This window comes from Mastigoproctus giganteus, chromosome 4, assembly GCF_048544385.1.
Source record: "Mastigoproctus giganteus isolate SK-2022 chromosome 4, ASM4854438v1, whole genome shotgun sequence".
NCBI classification, from domain to species: Eukaryota; Metazoa; Arthropoda; class Arachnida; order Uropygi; family Thelyphonidae; genus Mastigoproctus; species Mastigoproctus giganteus.
The window spans coordinates 188301190-188317038 of record NC_143578.1 but is presented as its reverse complement, the minus strand read 5'-3'; the positions used below and the strand labels follow the sequence as shown (position 1 = coordinate 188317038).

At 35.7% G+C, this 15849-nt stretch overlaps 1 protein-coding gene across 1 annotated transcript in view; it reads right to left on the bottom strand.

The window, feature by feature from the left end:
- LOC150087268 (Fanconi anemia group A protein-like) overlaps positions 1–15849 on the bottom strand; it is a 202739-nt gene that overhangs the window by 56833 nt on the left and 130057 nt on the right. The gene's annotated exons all lie outside the window — the stretch shown is intronic.

The following is a 15849-nucleotide window of genomic DNA, read 5'->3' as shown; positions in this document are numbered from 1 at the left end:
CAAGTCTGAAAACTATGGATGTGGTAGTAGGTGCATGTGTTGGCGATGGTGGATGATCCAAATTTATTAGTAGTGCTCCAGATGTAACATGCGTTACAGCCGGGTTGACATTTGATTAAATAAACTATGTTATTGATGTCTTTAAAAGTGTCATAAATGTGGGTTTCTTTATATCTGTTAAGATGGGCTCCTAATTTATTATAGATAGAAAAAATTATAGAGACATCAGTATTAGTGAAGATATGAATTAATCGTCTAGCGATTTGACAGTGGTAAGGGAGAACAACGTGAATATTGGACGGGTTTAAACAACATACGTTTAAAAAAACATACACAGCAACCCATCAAGTCAGCCAAAAGCATTTGAAGAAATGGAATAAGTACACCATGAACCTCGCACACCTTCCATTGTTAATGTTTCATCTCAAATGTTCTCTCCCTCTGAATTCTCCAGCCTCGAGTATGGTTTCAATTTCACAGTTAAAAGTAGACACTATCCTATAGAAAATTGTATAATAGAACTACAAACTAAACTCGGGAATCACCCAAATAAAAACTGCATTTTCCATGAAACAAATGCTATCATAAACACCCGTCTCACATCCCAGTCTAATATATCTAAACAGCAACAAATTAATATACATAAGTTAAGAAATAATTCCAATGTTATTATCCAAAAAGCCGACACCATCGTTATTTTGGATAAACAGGACTATGTTAATAAAATACAAGTTCTTTCCGACTCCCAAACTTATAAAATTGACAACAATTACACCAGTTCAAAGCTGAAAAACAAGTTAGATACCCTGCTTAGAAGGCTATGAGCAAATCATGAAATAAACTTACACACCTTACAACAAATAGATATCTGTAACAACATCTTACCCCATATGTTCGGCATTATTAAGCTCCATAAACCTGACCACCCTTTACACCCAATTGTTTCCTATAGCAAATCCACCTTTGCAAATTTATCTTCCTTCCTGGTCAAGATCATTTCTCCCCTCATGAAATTTGCTAAATTCCGAATCTACAACACATGCCAAGCATTTGAACACATAAGCTCTTATGAACACATTTGAACACACATAACATATCACGTTATCCTGGAATGAATTACTGGCTTCCTTTGATGTAGTGTCCATATACACTAATGTAGACGTCGATTTCACTTTACAGGCCCTATGAAACCTTTCAACTTTGGACAATACCTTAGTGAATCGGACTTCTCTCAATATTGACAGCATTCTGGAGCTCGTTACTGTACTAATTAAAGCTAAATACTTCTATTTTCAAGACCAAGTGTATGAACAGATTTTCAGACTCCCTATGGGCCTAGGTATCTCAGCACCCTTATCTGAAATATACCTTGCCACAGTCCAACATCAAACCCTTCAACCTTTTCTGGCAAATATTAAACTTTACATCCGGTGTGCAGACAACATTCTAATAAATTGGAGACCAAAACAACATCAACAATCTTTTTACCAGTTTTAATTCAGTACACCCAAGATTAAAATACACCTTAGAACTAGAAACTAATAACACAATCAATTATCTTAATTAAACCATATATAAAGAAAATAACAGGCTAAAGACGAAAATCTACAGGAAAAAAACCAACACCGGCCAATATCTACATTTTCTCTCACACTCAGCCCTTAGTGTAAAGAAATCAGCTCTTCACAACCAAGTTTTTAATGACTTCAAATACTGCCAATCACAGGATAATCTATCTTTTGAGCTAAATTATCTCACTGAAAAATATACAGCCAAGAAATATCCCATCAAACTAATCCCACAAATTATTTCAACTGTTAAAAATAAGATTAGTAATTTAAGTGTTTCTAAACTCAGTTATAAAAATTCCAACCTGTCCAACATTTGCATTGTTCTCCCTTACCTCTGCTAAATCGCTAGATGATTATGTCATATCTTCACTAACACTGATGTCTCTATAATTTTTTTCTACTTATAATAAATTAGGAGCCCTTTTTAACAAATATAAAGAAACCCACATTTACGACACTAAAGACATCAACAACAGTTTATTTAATCAAATGTCAACCCAACTGTAATGCATGTTACATCGGGAGCACTACTAATAAATTTGGATCACCCACCATCACAAACACATGCGCCTACTACCACGTCCATAGTTTTCAGAAAGAGAAAGGAAATACTGAACTGTCTCAACATATACACACTCATAACCACAACCTCTCAGTTGATGCCACAACAACCATCATCAAATTAAATTCAAATTATAAACTCCTCCTATACGAAACCCTCGTAATAGAATGGTATCATCTCAACACTGATCTTGACGTCTTAAACAAAAACTTCTGGTTACCTTGTCTACCATTTGGAATCTCATGCAAATTAAATTACCACATGTTCAGCAAAACATCTCAGGTACTTAAGATCTGCAGCAATCTTTTCGCTCTTCTTTTTATCGCCAACTGAAAATGAATCTATCGAAAGTCCATCATTCTCGACTATTGGCCTTATTCATTTTTTAATTCTTATTAATTCTTAATTTTTAATTTTAATTTCAGATAATTTTATTTATACAGCTTTGTAACTCGATAACTAGAGGACTATATGGTGCACCCCTCCTCTTATAGGCTAAGTTTTTCAATTACTCTTTAAATTACGCTTTCCTTATCGAGATCTTTAAACTCCGTTTTTGGTTTAACCAATGATTTCTCACGCTACTGTTTCATGATTCATATAACCACAATAGATTATCGAGATGGGTGCCATCTCTTTATTAAGCTTTGACTAAATGCATATTTCTTGTCATGAACTTCGGCATCTTAAGCTTTTGCTAACTATTTTATAGTCAAATTTTACCTACATATTAGAGTTGGTCAAATGCTTCATACATAACAGGGGATCAAATACACACATACAGTTCAGAAATGAATCATGAAATTGGTGATGCAGATAAATACGGTATAAATTAATTTACCTAAAATATATTTACACCATGTTACAATTTTGATGTTGTGTACATACAATACAGATGCATGCACACAAGAAAGTCTTTTGTAAGCATTGCCAAAAACAGATGAAATTACGTGTGTTTAAAATTGTTAGAAAAAAAAAAAAAAAATGATATCCAGTTTACTGTTTTTGGTTTAAAACCTATCACAATAAAACTGTATTTGTAGTGTCTCTAATTTTGCATGTATTTGCATAACAAAGGTTCTTTTGTGCAGCCTCTATCATGAAACCTTCCACTTTATCAGTAAATACCAATTTGCTTTATTTCACTGATAATATCTCAACTTTTTTACACCTTTTATTATTATTATTAGTCATATGGTGCAAGGAAGCCTGAGGCTAATGCTGGAAAAAAAAAATTCCTGATTACCCTGTGAGAGAGAGAGAGAGAGAGAGAGAGAGAGAGAGAGAGAGAGAGAGAGAGAGAGAGAGAGAGAGAAGTAAAAAGGAATCACCAAGAAAGAGAAAAGAATGATGATATCCAGCTCAAGACTCTGGGTGTGCCAAGCCCATACTCACCAGATGCGAGCCCTTTGTGCAAATTCGATGGAAATGTTTGGCAAAACTCAAGCAGTTACTTCTGATATGTCTAAGGCAATCATGTTTGTTCAATCATATTTGGCATAAAGGTCTTTTCAATTAGCTTCCATCTTATAGTTTGCTTTCTGATTTCTATAATTCGGTAACCATTTTCCATATGACTACACATTTTGAGAGATAGAAGGCTTTCTCTTTCTATTCTAACTTCTCAATTCTTGCTGATGCGCTTCAAGGTCCTGTTATTTTTCTTGCTTTTTGATTCCTATATGTTAATGACTTTCTTCCAATGACAGGAAATTCTCTTTACAGTTTTGCGAATTAATAGATGACAGAGCTGTAATGGCTCAATACATTCTACATTATAATATCAGTGTTTAGAATCACCATAGATAACTCTTAATAAACTACAAAGTAGTTGTTGTAGGCATCATTTGCTCTTTCTCATATTGTGCTCTGCCTTCACGACGAGTTGCCATGATATTGCACTACTTCGAATAAGTAACAGAGAAGACTATTGTTACTTATTCTCAGTTGAGTACCACCACCCAGACAGCACTGTTTCACGGCTATTGGCCGATCATCAGTGGGTGGGCAGGTACCCTGGTATTGCAGCCATGACGACCCAGTTGTGAAGTTAATCACACAATATGAGAGATGCCAAGAGGTGTAGATGTCAATATTTAAAATAAATAAATGCACAAGGCATAATACTTTAAGAGTTTGGTATCTATATAATATCGGTGTTTAGAATCACCATAGATAACTCTTAATAAACTACAAAGTAGTTGTTGTAGGCATCATTTGCTCTTTCTCATATTGTGCTCTGCCTTCACGACGAGTTGCCATGATATTGCACTACTTCGCATCTCTCATATTGTGTGATTAACTTCACAACTGGGTCGTCATGGCTGCAATACCAGGGTACCTGCCCACCCACTGATGATCGGCCAATAGCCGTGAAACAGTGCTGTCTGGGTGGTGGTACTCAACTGAGAATAAGTAACAATAGTCTTCTCTATTAGTGAAGAGTTACTTATTCGAAGTAGTGCAATATCATGGCAACTCGTCGTGAAGGCAGAGCACAATATGAGAAAGAGCAAATGATGCCTACAACAACTACTTTGTAGTTTATTAAGAGTTATCTATGGTGATTCTAAACACCGATATTATATAGATACCAAACTCTTAAAGTATTATGCCTTGTGCATTTATTTATTTTAAATATTGACATCTACACCTCTTAGCATCTCTCATATTGTGTGATTAACTTCACAACTGGGTCGTCATGGCTGCAATACCAGGGTACCTGCCCACCCACTGATGATCGGCCAATAGCCGTGAAACAGTGCTGTCTGGGTGGTGGTACTCAACTGAGAATAAGTAACAATAGTCTTCTCTATTAGTGAAGAGTTACTTATTCGAAGTAGTGCAATATCATGGCAACTCGTCGTGAAGGCAGAGCACAATATGAGAAAGAGCAAATGATGCCTACAACAACTACTTTGTAGTTTATTAAGAGTTATCTATGGTGATTCTAAACACCGGCATTATATAGATACCAAACTCTTAAAGTTCTACATTATATATAAATTAGTTAAGAAAAGGATTGTTTGTTTGTTATTTGGTTTTTAGGAGCATTAGCAACTAAGGCCATATTGCTCCGGGGATATGTGGTGGTCATTCCCTTACCTACTGCATCCTCAGTATTTGGTGGTCATGGGCTCGAACCCCAGTCTAATCAAGAAGGGTGTGCTATGCACTGCTGCTCCTGCCCACCTGTGAGGCGATCTGATCAAGATGCATAAGGCCTTGAATGGTTTGAGCATGCTCAATGCTGATGCTTGCTCAGATTAAGGACCTGAGGGGGCATAGATTCAAAATGAGGAAAGACAGTTGTAGAATAGATGTGTGGAAGTTTGCCTTTAGCAGGCTTAATGTCCAAGTTTGCAGATGATACAAAGGTTGGCAGCGTTGTTAATGACAGTAAAGACAGTATGCTACTGCAGCAGGATCTGGAAAAGTTAGGCAGATGGGCTGAGAAGTGGCAACTGAAGTTTAACATTGACAAATGCAAAGTACTCCATATGGGTAGCAGTAACCCAAGAGAAATGTACCAACTGTGTGGTACTACACTCAGGGAAGTGGAGAATGAAAAAGATCTGGGGGTATTGGTGCAGTCAGATATGAAGTTTTCTAAACAGTGCAAACAGGCTGCCAGAGCAGATCATGGAGTTTTGTCAATGATATATAGGAATTTTGCTAGCATTTCTTTGCCATATATTTAACAATGGTACAAACAACTAAATAGTATTTTCAAATACACAAAATTCAAAATCAATGCCAAACCCAAACTTCATTCTTGAAAATTGCAAGAAACTGCATGCAGCCCTTAATAATCACTCAGTCCAATTCTCTACCATGTTCCAAATAAATGATTTAGCCTACAATGTATCTTGCAAAGATTGCAACCTTATCATACTAGGGATCAACTCACTGGTGGAGCTTCTCTTCCCATGATTATGGGTTAGTTGAAGGTTGCTGTATTGAATTCTGTTAAGTCACTGAAATTTAAATTATTTTGTCTGGTGATGCCCAGACGATGGTTTCCTGGATAGGGTGAACTACCTCCTCATGGTGGGGATAGTAACTTGTTGTGGGATGGAGACGCCATCCCTGCTGCTAGGCTAAAGGTCATTCTGTTCTATTTTGTTTTTATAATTAGTCAAGACTGACTAGTGTAACCTGTTGTAAGTTAATAAATGACATAGAAAAGGAATTGTAAGAACTACAACAATGTGACAAATCAGCATATGTGCAAAAGCTTAGGAGGCTGAGTTGGTGAGAGTTTGACAAATGACAATCACTTCTATATTATGTGGTAGTAATATTTAGCTTGTCATCTGTATTTGATTATAACAGATGGCTGATAACAATAAACAGTGATTGGTGATAATAATAAGTGAAATTCATTATAGGAGTTTAAAATGAGTAATTTCAAGAAAAATATAACAAGATCAACAATCAAAGGACATAAGTATTTTCTGCTGTTTGCTGATAGGCTGAGTCTGAGAGTGCCAATAGTGCACATTGTAATGTACATAGAAATGAATAAAAATCAGAACTTAAAAAAGAAGTAAAAAGTACAATTCATTTATGTTTATGTGATAAATATATAAAGGGCAAAATCAAACTGGCAGTTTATTAGAGAAACTGTTCAACACGACCAGAAAACATTAGTTGACATTACTTAATTGTAGTTCGTCTGGCAGATGTGGATCCTCAAGTCACTCAAGTATATACATATATACTGTTTATACATATTGCTTACTGCATGGATAATTCTTTTATGCACATTGTAAATGTACACATTATATCCATTATATATTACATTATAATGAAAAACAATCAAAGTATTCAATCAACTGAGGTACAAAAGGACTTTGGCATTTTTTATTTTTTTATTTTTTAGATTTTGCATTAGAAAATTACAACTAAGAAAATTTTATTGGATAATAGTTGATACAGTGTTCATTGCTAATATCACTTTAAGATTCATTTACATTCAACTTTTCACTCAATGTACTATAACTCTGAAGTATAAGTAGCCTTAATTTAAAGCCTCTGTTATTTATTAAATTCATGATTCTAAAATGGTACAAATTTAAAAACAAGTCACAAGTATTCTAACTACAGAAAAGAATTATCCAATCTACAAATTTGTTCTATTGGAAGATATCTTCCAAATTTATTAATTCGAGAGAATCTTAACTGGAAACAAACTTGACTAAATAGAAGCTGATGCTATACTTCCTTACATCATTTTGCCAGTTTGAATACTGTCAATAAATTATTTGACATAGATGTTATTTCATTCAAATCAAATACTGTTTATAGCTAAAATTTGCATGTTTACCAAATTATTTTTATTATAATTAAATTGTGATTTTTTTTTTTTTTTTTTTTTTTTGTATGTTGAATGCCCATGTAAAGTATTAAATTTTGCATTTCAATACATTGAAAGCAAGTTTCTTTGTTTTGCTGTATCACAGCATGATTGTTACCAAGTAGCCATGCAAACACACTAAGATATTTATTTTAATACACTTTATTTATTAACTTTATGTTTTAGAGAAAGTTGCCTTCTTAATAAATGTATGAATCTACTCATTAAGGAGATAATTAAGCACTAAAATTCATTAAAACAAAGGCAAATAGTCAAAATAAAAATTCAAAATAGATCCAAATGTCCATTAAGGAGCTGTGAGGATATTTATAATTTATTTTAAATTGATTGTTAATGCATGAAAATATCATGCATCAGAAGATGCAAATGCAATGTTAATAATTTAAGATTACATTAACATTTCTTAGGCCCTACTGCACCAGTCCAAAATCCAAGTGGTTCCTCCTCAGCAATGCTGATGGAAAACTAGTTAGATTTAACTTTGGCACATAACCTATTTTGTTTTATTAACTAACTATTCAATTGGAAGAATTTACCTGCAATTTTGTTGTTCTGTGACAGCCAAATCATTTGCTTGCACCTTCAGGGATCATTAGCAAAACTAGTCATATCCCTGACATACAGGACACAAAAATATTAAAAATACATAGTATACTGGTAAACAGAGTATTTTTACTATATTGTGGTTGAGATGTGTCATTCACTCTCTACAGAGCAATGGATGGGCTTCTATGACACTAAGCAATACTAGGTGGTAGATGACCCATTCTGTTGCAATTAACACTGCTTAAGGGAGGATTGGTAGTGGTCAAAATCATATATGCACTCTTCCTATCTCTTCTCTCAAGCAATATGAATTGTCAATCACTACCTGGAAGTTATGAGAATCACTGTAAAACAGAACACTGCTTATATTTTGACATAACTTTAAAAGGGTTTCATAGGCTGTAGCTAGGCAGTCCACTGGACTGAAACTATGTTCTAGAAGATATCGTGATGGACAAAAAATTGGCAGCTATATTTTAAAACAACAAAATGCAGGTGTTATACATTGGGAATAGCAGCCCCAAAACAACTTATATGCTTCATTAGGCTGAATTTAAAGTAGTAAAGGAAGAAAGGGATTTGGGGGTTATAATTTTGGTGGATAAGAAATTTTCCATACAGTGTAGACTGGCACCTAGGTTTGCTAGGTTCTGGTTTTGACCCAGACAGTTCAATATTTGAGTTCACTGTCCAGTAAACAAGTGGAGCAAGTACTAGACATTTACATGTCAGGTATTTTTTAATTGAGAAAGTTTCATTATCATTTTATACGTTTGTTAATTTAATTTTAGTTACATTCAGTTTTCATTATAACTGTCCTCTCAAGGTTTAATAAATTTTGCAACCACTCTTGTTGTTTAGGTAGAATTCTATTGTAATTTCTATTATTCTAACACAGCCACAATAATAAAGGTTCAAGAATTAAGAATCTGCAAACACAAGTACCACTAGGTGACAGTGATCACAGTGTATTGATAGATTTACAGAACGAATGGATTAGTGCAAATGCATCATTTTTGTATGTAGTGTCCCAAACAGTCCAATATTTGTAGGTAGCGTCCCAGACATCCAAACCTATGAACAAAAATTATGCATTTGCACTAACCTGTATGTTCAGTGAATCTTATCGTAGTGTGAGGCTCTAGCCCAACATTTGTCATAGTTTACGGGATTTACTTAAAGGTGTAACTACTGTCAAGGGCAAAGGGAAGGGGAGGCTTCTGCTTTCAAAAAGGTGACTACAATGGTCTTGGACAGTTTCTAAATTCTATTTTGCAAATTATAAATGGGAAGCATTCAGGGAGTAATCACAGAATGCTACTAGGCTTTTTGCTCCAACTGAGAAATACTGTTCAAGGCTGAGATCTAAGTGGATATCAGTCTCTTCTCTGCCACAAGTCTCATCAGTTCCTAAATGGAAATGATAAGTCTTGTGGCAGGGAAGAAAAATATATGGGATGCATATCCCATATGTTATATAGTAGCCTATAGTAGATATAAACTAGTCTGCAATCAAGTCACAAAAGAGGTTAGGCAAGCTAAACAAGATTACAAGAAATCACTAGCAAAGAATATAAATAAAAGAAGCAAAGACTTCTTTGTGTAAACACTAGAAGGAAGGGGATGAATCACAGTTGGCTGCTATATATGAATGGTTTAACTGTTGATGATTCTATTCAGGTTGCCGACAAACTGAATAGATATTGTGCATCTACATGAGGAACTTTTTAGGGATAGGGGTGACAGAAGTATATCAGATTCAACAAGAAGCTAAATAATTTTGTGACAACGAGGAGGAAGTGGAAGAGAAATTGTTGAAACCAAATGCAAAAATGGTGCCTGAGACAGAAGGAATATATCCAATTATATTAAGGGAGGCAGCAAAAGGAGTAAGCAAACTGTTGCCCACAATTATGAGATCATTGTTACCCACAATTATGAGAACTATGAGAGCTTCCTGTGGATTGGAGATAAGCAAATGTAAGCCCAATTCACAAGAGGGGGGTGGATCAAAGGGTGAAGTGAGTAATTACTTTTCCAGGGAAAGTAATGGATTCACTAGTTAAAGAAAAAGAAAGGGAGGGCTGTCTAGACAAGAATGCAGTTATACAGCAATCGCAGAATATATTTGTTAAGGGGCAATCTTGTCTAACAATCTGACCGGATACTATGACACATTAACAAAGGAAATGTATGCAAAAATAATTTTGACATCATGTTGTTTGGTTTTTAGGAGCATTAGCAACTAAGGCCATATTGCTCCGGGATATGCGGTGGTCATTCCCTGACCTTTCCGCATCCTCCATATTTGGTGGTGATGGGCTCGAACCCCGGTCTAATCAAGAAGCATGTGCTATGCACTGCTGCTCCTTCCCACCTGGCTACGGAGGCGCCTTTGACATCATGTACTTCATTCAGATTTCAGTAAAGCTTTTGACACTTTCCACATAAAAGACTACTGTACAAATTGGAGCAGTGTGCCATTAGGGGCAAATTACTGCTATGGATAAAGGGATGGTTGAATGGAAGAAGAAGATAAAGAGCTATCAGTGGGAACTGCGCTTCTTGGACTACTGTTGTTTTCTATATTTAAACCTTTGTATCACAGATGATAAGGTTTATGCTACTGCAAATGGATCTAGAAAAATTAGGCAGATAGAGTGAAAAGTGGCAATTGAAGTTTAGTATTGACAAATGGAAAGTGCTTCATACAGGTAGCAGTAAACCCAGAATAATATACTGTGTAGTACCACACTCAGGGTAGTGCAGAATGAAAAGGATCTGGGGATAATTGTGGAGTCAGATATAAAGTTCTTTGAGTGATGCAGATGGGCTGCTAGGACAGTTCATGGGGGTTTTTGTCAATGATATACAGAAATTTTGCCAGTAGGTATAAGGAGGTGATTATCTTGATGTACAAGACAATGATTAGGCCTCATCTTGAGAACTGCAGATGGGTCTGGAGGCCTCATTTTAGGAAGGATGTGGATCTGTTAGAATGGGTCCAGAGAAGAATGAGATTAGCAATGGAAACAAAAGGGTGCTCGTACCAGGAAAGGCTTCAGCTCTGCAAACTAAGTATCTGCAATTAGATCTGATAGAGGTGTTTAAGGCCTTGAATGGATTGATGGAATGCTGATGGAATCATTCAATGCTGATGGAATCATACCTCTTGCTCATGCTATATGTATGATGTGATAAAGTGGATAGTTTGAATAAATTCAAAGCAGAACTAGACATGCTGCTAGAGGTGATAGACATGATATGGAAATTGCTTCTTTTGCATCATTTGTTAATACTTTTTGCAAGTATTTTGTGAACAGAAACTGTGAACATGGACTAAAACCAGTACTGTTGACTGTACTCTGACCTCAACTGTTGCTAGTAAGTGATCTAATTATCTATAAGGAAAATGCCATAATGAAATGCTTTAAACAATGCGATTTATATTCATTTTTACTAAACGTTAACTATATGTGTACTAAAAGTTGTGCTATTTATTAAAAGTTAATAATTTGTTATGTACTAGAAATTAATTAACATAAAAATCAACAATAAAAAACTCTGAGAAAGCAACCAGTTAGAGTGAATTTCATTTTTCCAAATAATTTAAATGGATTGCACTGACCTTTGCAAAAGCAGACACCTCTATTATGAACACCTTCTATAATGAATACTTTCTTCTGACCCAGTTGCATCTGCTTTAGACCGTATTCACTCTATATGTATCTTATTTCTAATCTAAATGTTGTCCAGTCTCAATTACTCACTCACCCATTCTAACAGAGAGAGAGAGAGAGAGAGAGTATGTGAAGCTTGTTATTTGTTATTTGTTTTTTTTTTTTTTAGGAGCACTAGCAACTGAGGCCATATTGCTCCGGGGATATGCGGTGGTCATTCCCTGACCTTTCCGCATCCTCCATATTTGGTGGTCACGGGCTCAAACCCCGGTCTAATCAAGAAGCATGTGCTACGCACTGCTGCTCCTGCCCACCTGGCTATGGAGGTGCCCATATGTGAAGCTTGCTGTTGTGATACTTGTGTATGTGTCTGCCCAGCCACTGATTATTAGAGATCTCCCAATCTGCTATTGCCTGTACTTTATCTTCTTTTTTCTCAAAATCTTTTTACCTTATTCTGTCAAATTCATTTGTTGTCCCTGTTGCATTCTACACTTTACAAATAACTCAAAAATTTGGACTTTTTTTTTTTTTTGAAACTTAACTTTATGGACCTAGTTGGTAGAGATGATGAGACCTGTTATTATTGATGAACTTACACAACTTGTCCACTTACCTACTAGAATGACAAATAGTGCCTAAAACTCTGTTTTTCACCAACAACCTTGAGAGCATATGTTTCATTCTTAAACTATCTTAGAAGAACTCTTTATTGCATACAAAAGAGATCTTGATACTTTCCATCTGATTAATGATTACCAATACCAATCCCTTGAGTGCTGATCTACTGGTGATATCTTGGCTTAAGTTACTCATCTGGGGACAACATTGCACCAGAGCAGCTGCTGAAAGTGCAGTAGCTGCTTTGGATATTTCTAATGCTTCCATTTCTTTGATTTCATTCACATGTTGCATAAATGCCTTCTGAATTTTGTAACTGGGTAGCCAATTTCTTCTGTGCATTGGTAGTTGACCTCAACAGTTGAGGTCACCTATCTTCTGACCTCAACTGTTGCTAGAGTTCTCTAAGGTTCTGTTCTTTCACCCAATATTTTCTTCAGTAGCTGCTTTGGATATTTCTAATGCTTTCATTCACATGTTGCATAAATGCCTTCTGAATTTTGCAACTGGGTAGCCAATTTCTTCTGGTCTTGGTAGATGGCCACCTATCTTCTGACCTCCACTGTTGCTAGAGTTCTCTAAGGTTCTGTTCTTTCACTCAATTTTTTTTTCCTATATATTAACAACCTAATTCCACTGACTGAAATCCCATCTATAGTTTTGCTGAAGAGAGTACGCCCGTGACCACCAAATACGGAGGATGCGGAAAGGTCGGGGAATGACCACTGCATATCCCCGGAGCAACATGGCCGTAGTTGCTAAAGCTCCTAAAACCAAATAACAAACAACAAACAAACGAAGACAGTACATTATATTCCATATTCCAGTTCAACAAACACTGCTCTGCTAAAACAGCTACAATTTCTTGAATATTCATCACTGTTTCCTTAAAGCTCTATTATCTATTGGAAAGGGGAAATCTTAGTTGACTTCAAAACACAATCCTTTTTTCTTGAAAAAAAAAAAAAAAAAGATTCTACTGCTTCCGTGCTTGTCTTCAACATCACTCAGATTTCTAAACTTTCTTCTAATATGTCTATCAGAAATACTGCTTCATCTACATTAAGAATGTTAAGCCTTTTCTTTTACTCTCAGTGTTACTTTTGCTTTGATCATCTGCTGACTGTCTAAATGACACATCTGATTTACAATAGAATACTGTTCCCATATCCCAAGTGATGTCCCTGAGTCTGTCTTAAACTACTAGAATACACCAAAAGGAAGCAGCCAGGTCAATTAATAATCTCTATCTTACAAACAGAAAATGTGAATTGGAATATCATCGGTTTGGCTGAAACAAGAAGAAGAAATGAATCACTTATAAGTTTATCAAGTGGAAATCTGCTGTACACCAATGGAAACAGTGAAAGGAGTGAAGGTGGAGTTGGGTTTCTGGTCCATAAAGATTTTAAAAACAACATTTTGGAATTCAAAAGTACATCACCAAGGGTGTCAAGACTAATATTCAAGATTTCTAAGAGGTACAAGCTAAAGATTATAATGATTTATGCACCAACATCAAGCCATGATGATGAAGAGGTTGAAGAAATGTACACTGAAATTGAGAGTCTTCTAGATGAGCAGAAAACCCACTACACTATTATTATGGGGGACTTCAATGCTAAGGTTGGAAAAAGGCAAAACAGCGCAGAAAGAGGAACTATAGGAAATTTTGGAATTGGTGAAAGAAATAAAAGAGGTGAAAGACTTGTGGAATTTGCAGAATCTCAAGGACTGTCAGTAATGAACACTTTTTTCAAGAAAAGGGTGAACAGAAAGTGGACATGGAAGAGTCCAAATGGATTAACAACTAATGAAATCGACTTCATCCTCACTAACAGAAGATATATTGTGAATGATGTTACCGTCCTGAATAAGGTAAATGTTGGAAGTGATCACCGAATGGTAAGATGTACACTTGATATAGATGTAGGAAAGGAAAGGAAAAAACTGACTCGAGTAAATAATACAAAGGTCTTTGAAATAACAGAGGAGGAGAAAAAGCAGTATGTACTGGAACTTAAGAACAAGTTTGAGCTTCTGCAGACTGCTCAGGACCAAGATATCGATGAGGAATATTACAACTTTCTGAAAGTGATAAAGCCCAAGAAACCTATAGGGAAACAGAAATCCAAAGAAGAAAAAATTAGTCAAGAAACACTTGTCATGATGAACCGAAGACGACAAATGAAGAGCAAGAAAAACACTGACAGGGAGAAAATTGAGTATACTGAGTTATGCAAAGCCATTAGAAAGAGACTCAGAGAGGACATAAGAAGATTTAACACAAGAAAAGTAGAACAAGCATTAAGGGAAAACAAAGGATTTAAATCAGCAGCCATGAGCAGTAATACAGAAAGACAAATGATACTGAAACTGAAGAATAGCGATGGTGTACTTATAAACAGCAGAGAAGGCATAATTCAAATAGCAGAAGACTACTATAGAGAATTATACAAGGAGCGAAGGAATGATACCAGCAGTGGGGAACATGGATTGCAAAGTAGCAACACATACGACATACCCGATATTCTTCCTGATGAGGTAGAACGTGCATTGAAGAAAATGAAGAATCGGAAATCCCCGGGGGAAGATGAAGTTACTGTAGAGTTGTTAAAATTGGGAGGTAGAGACATAACACAAAAACTGGCAAGGCTCTTCACAAAGTGCATTAGAAAAGGTGTGATGCCTAAGCAGTGGAATAATGCAATCATAGTTTTGCTGCATAAGAAAGGAGATAAATCAGAAATTGGAAATTATAGACCAATTAGATTGTTATCCCATATCTACAAGTTGTTCACAAGGGTCATTACTAACAGATTAGAAAGAATACTTGATGAGAATCAACCGAAAGAGCAAGCTGGCTTTAGGACAGGATTCTCAACTATGGATCACCTTCACGTAATATCACAGCTAATGGAGAAAGCAAATGAATATAAAACACCATTATGCCTGGCATTTGTGGATTATGAAAAGGCATTTGACTCTATACAGCATAAGGCAATGTTTCGGGCACTGGAAAGACAAGGCATAGATACTCCATATATTATGATTTTGAAGAAAATATATGAGAGTGCTACATCCTTTATTAGACTAGACAAAGACAGTAGCAAATTTAAAATCGAGAAAGGAGTTCGACAAGGAGACACAATATCTCCGAAGCTGTTTACTGCTGCCCTCGAGGAAGCTTTCAGAAGATTAGACTGGTCGCAGAAAGGAGTCAATGTGAACGGAGAGTACCTAAACCATTTACGATTTGCAGATGACATTGTGGTCATAAGCCACGATCCCAAAGAATTAGAGGAAAATCTTAATCAGTTATGCACAGTTAGTAAGGATTTTGGACTAAAGATGAATATGGCTAAAACAAAAGTAATGATGAACAAGTATGCCACGGAAAGGGAAATAATGATTGAAGGAGCAGTAATTGAAAAGGTGGAGTCATATACTTATCTGGGACAAGTTATTAGCTGTAATAATGATAAATTG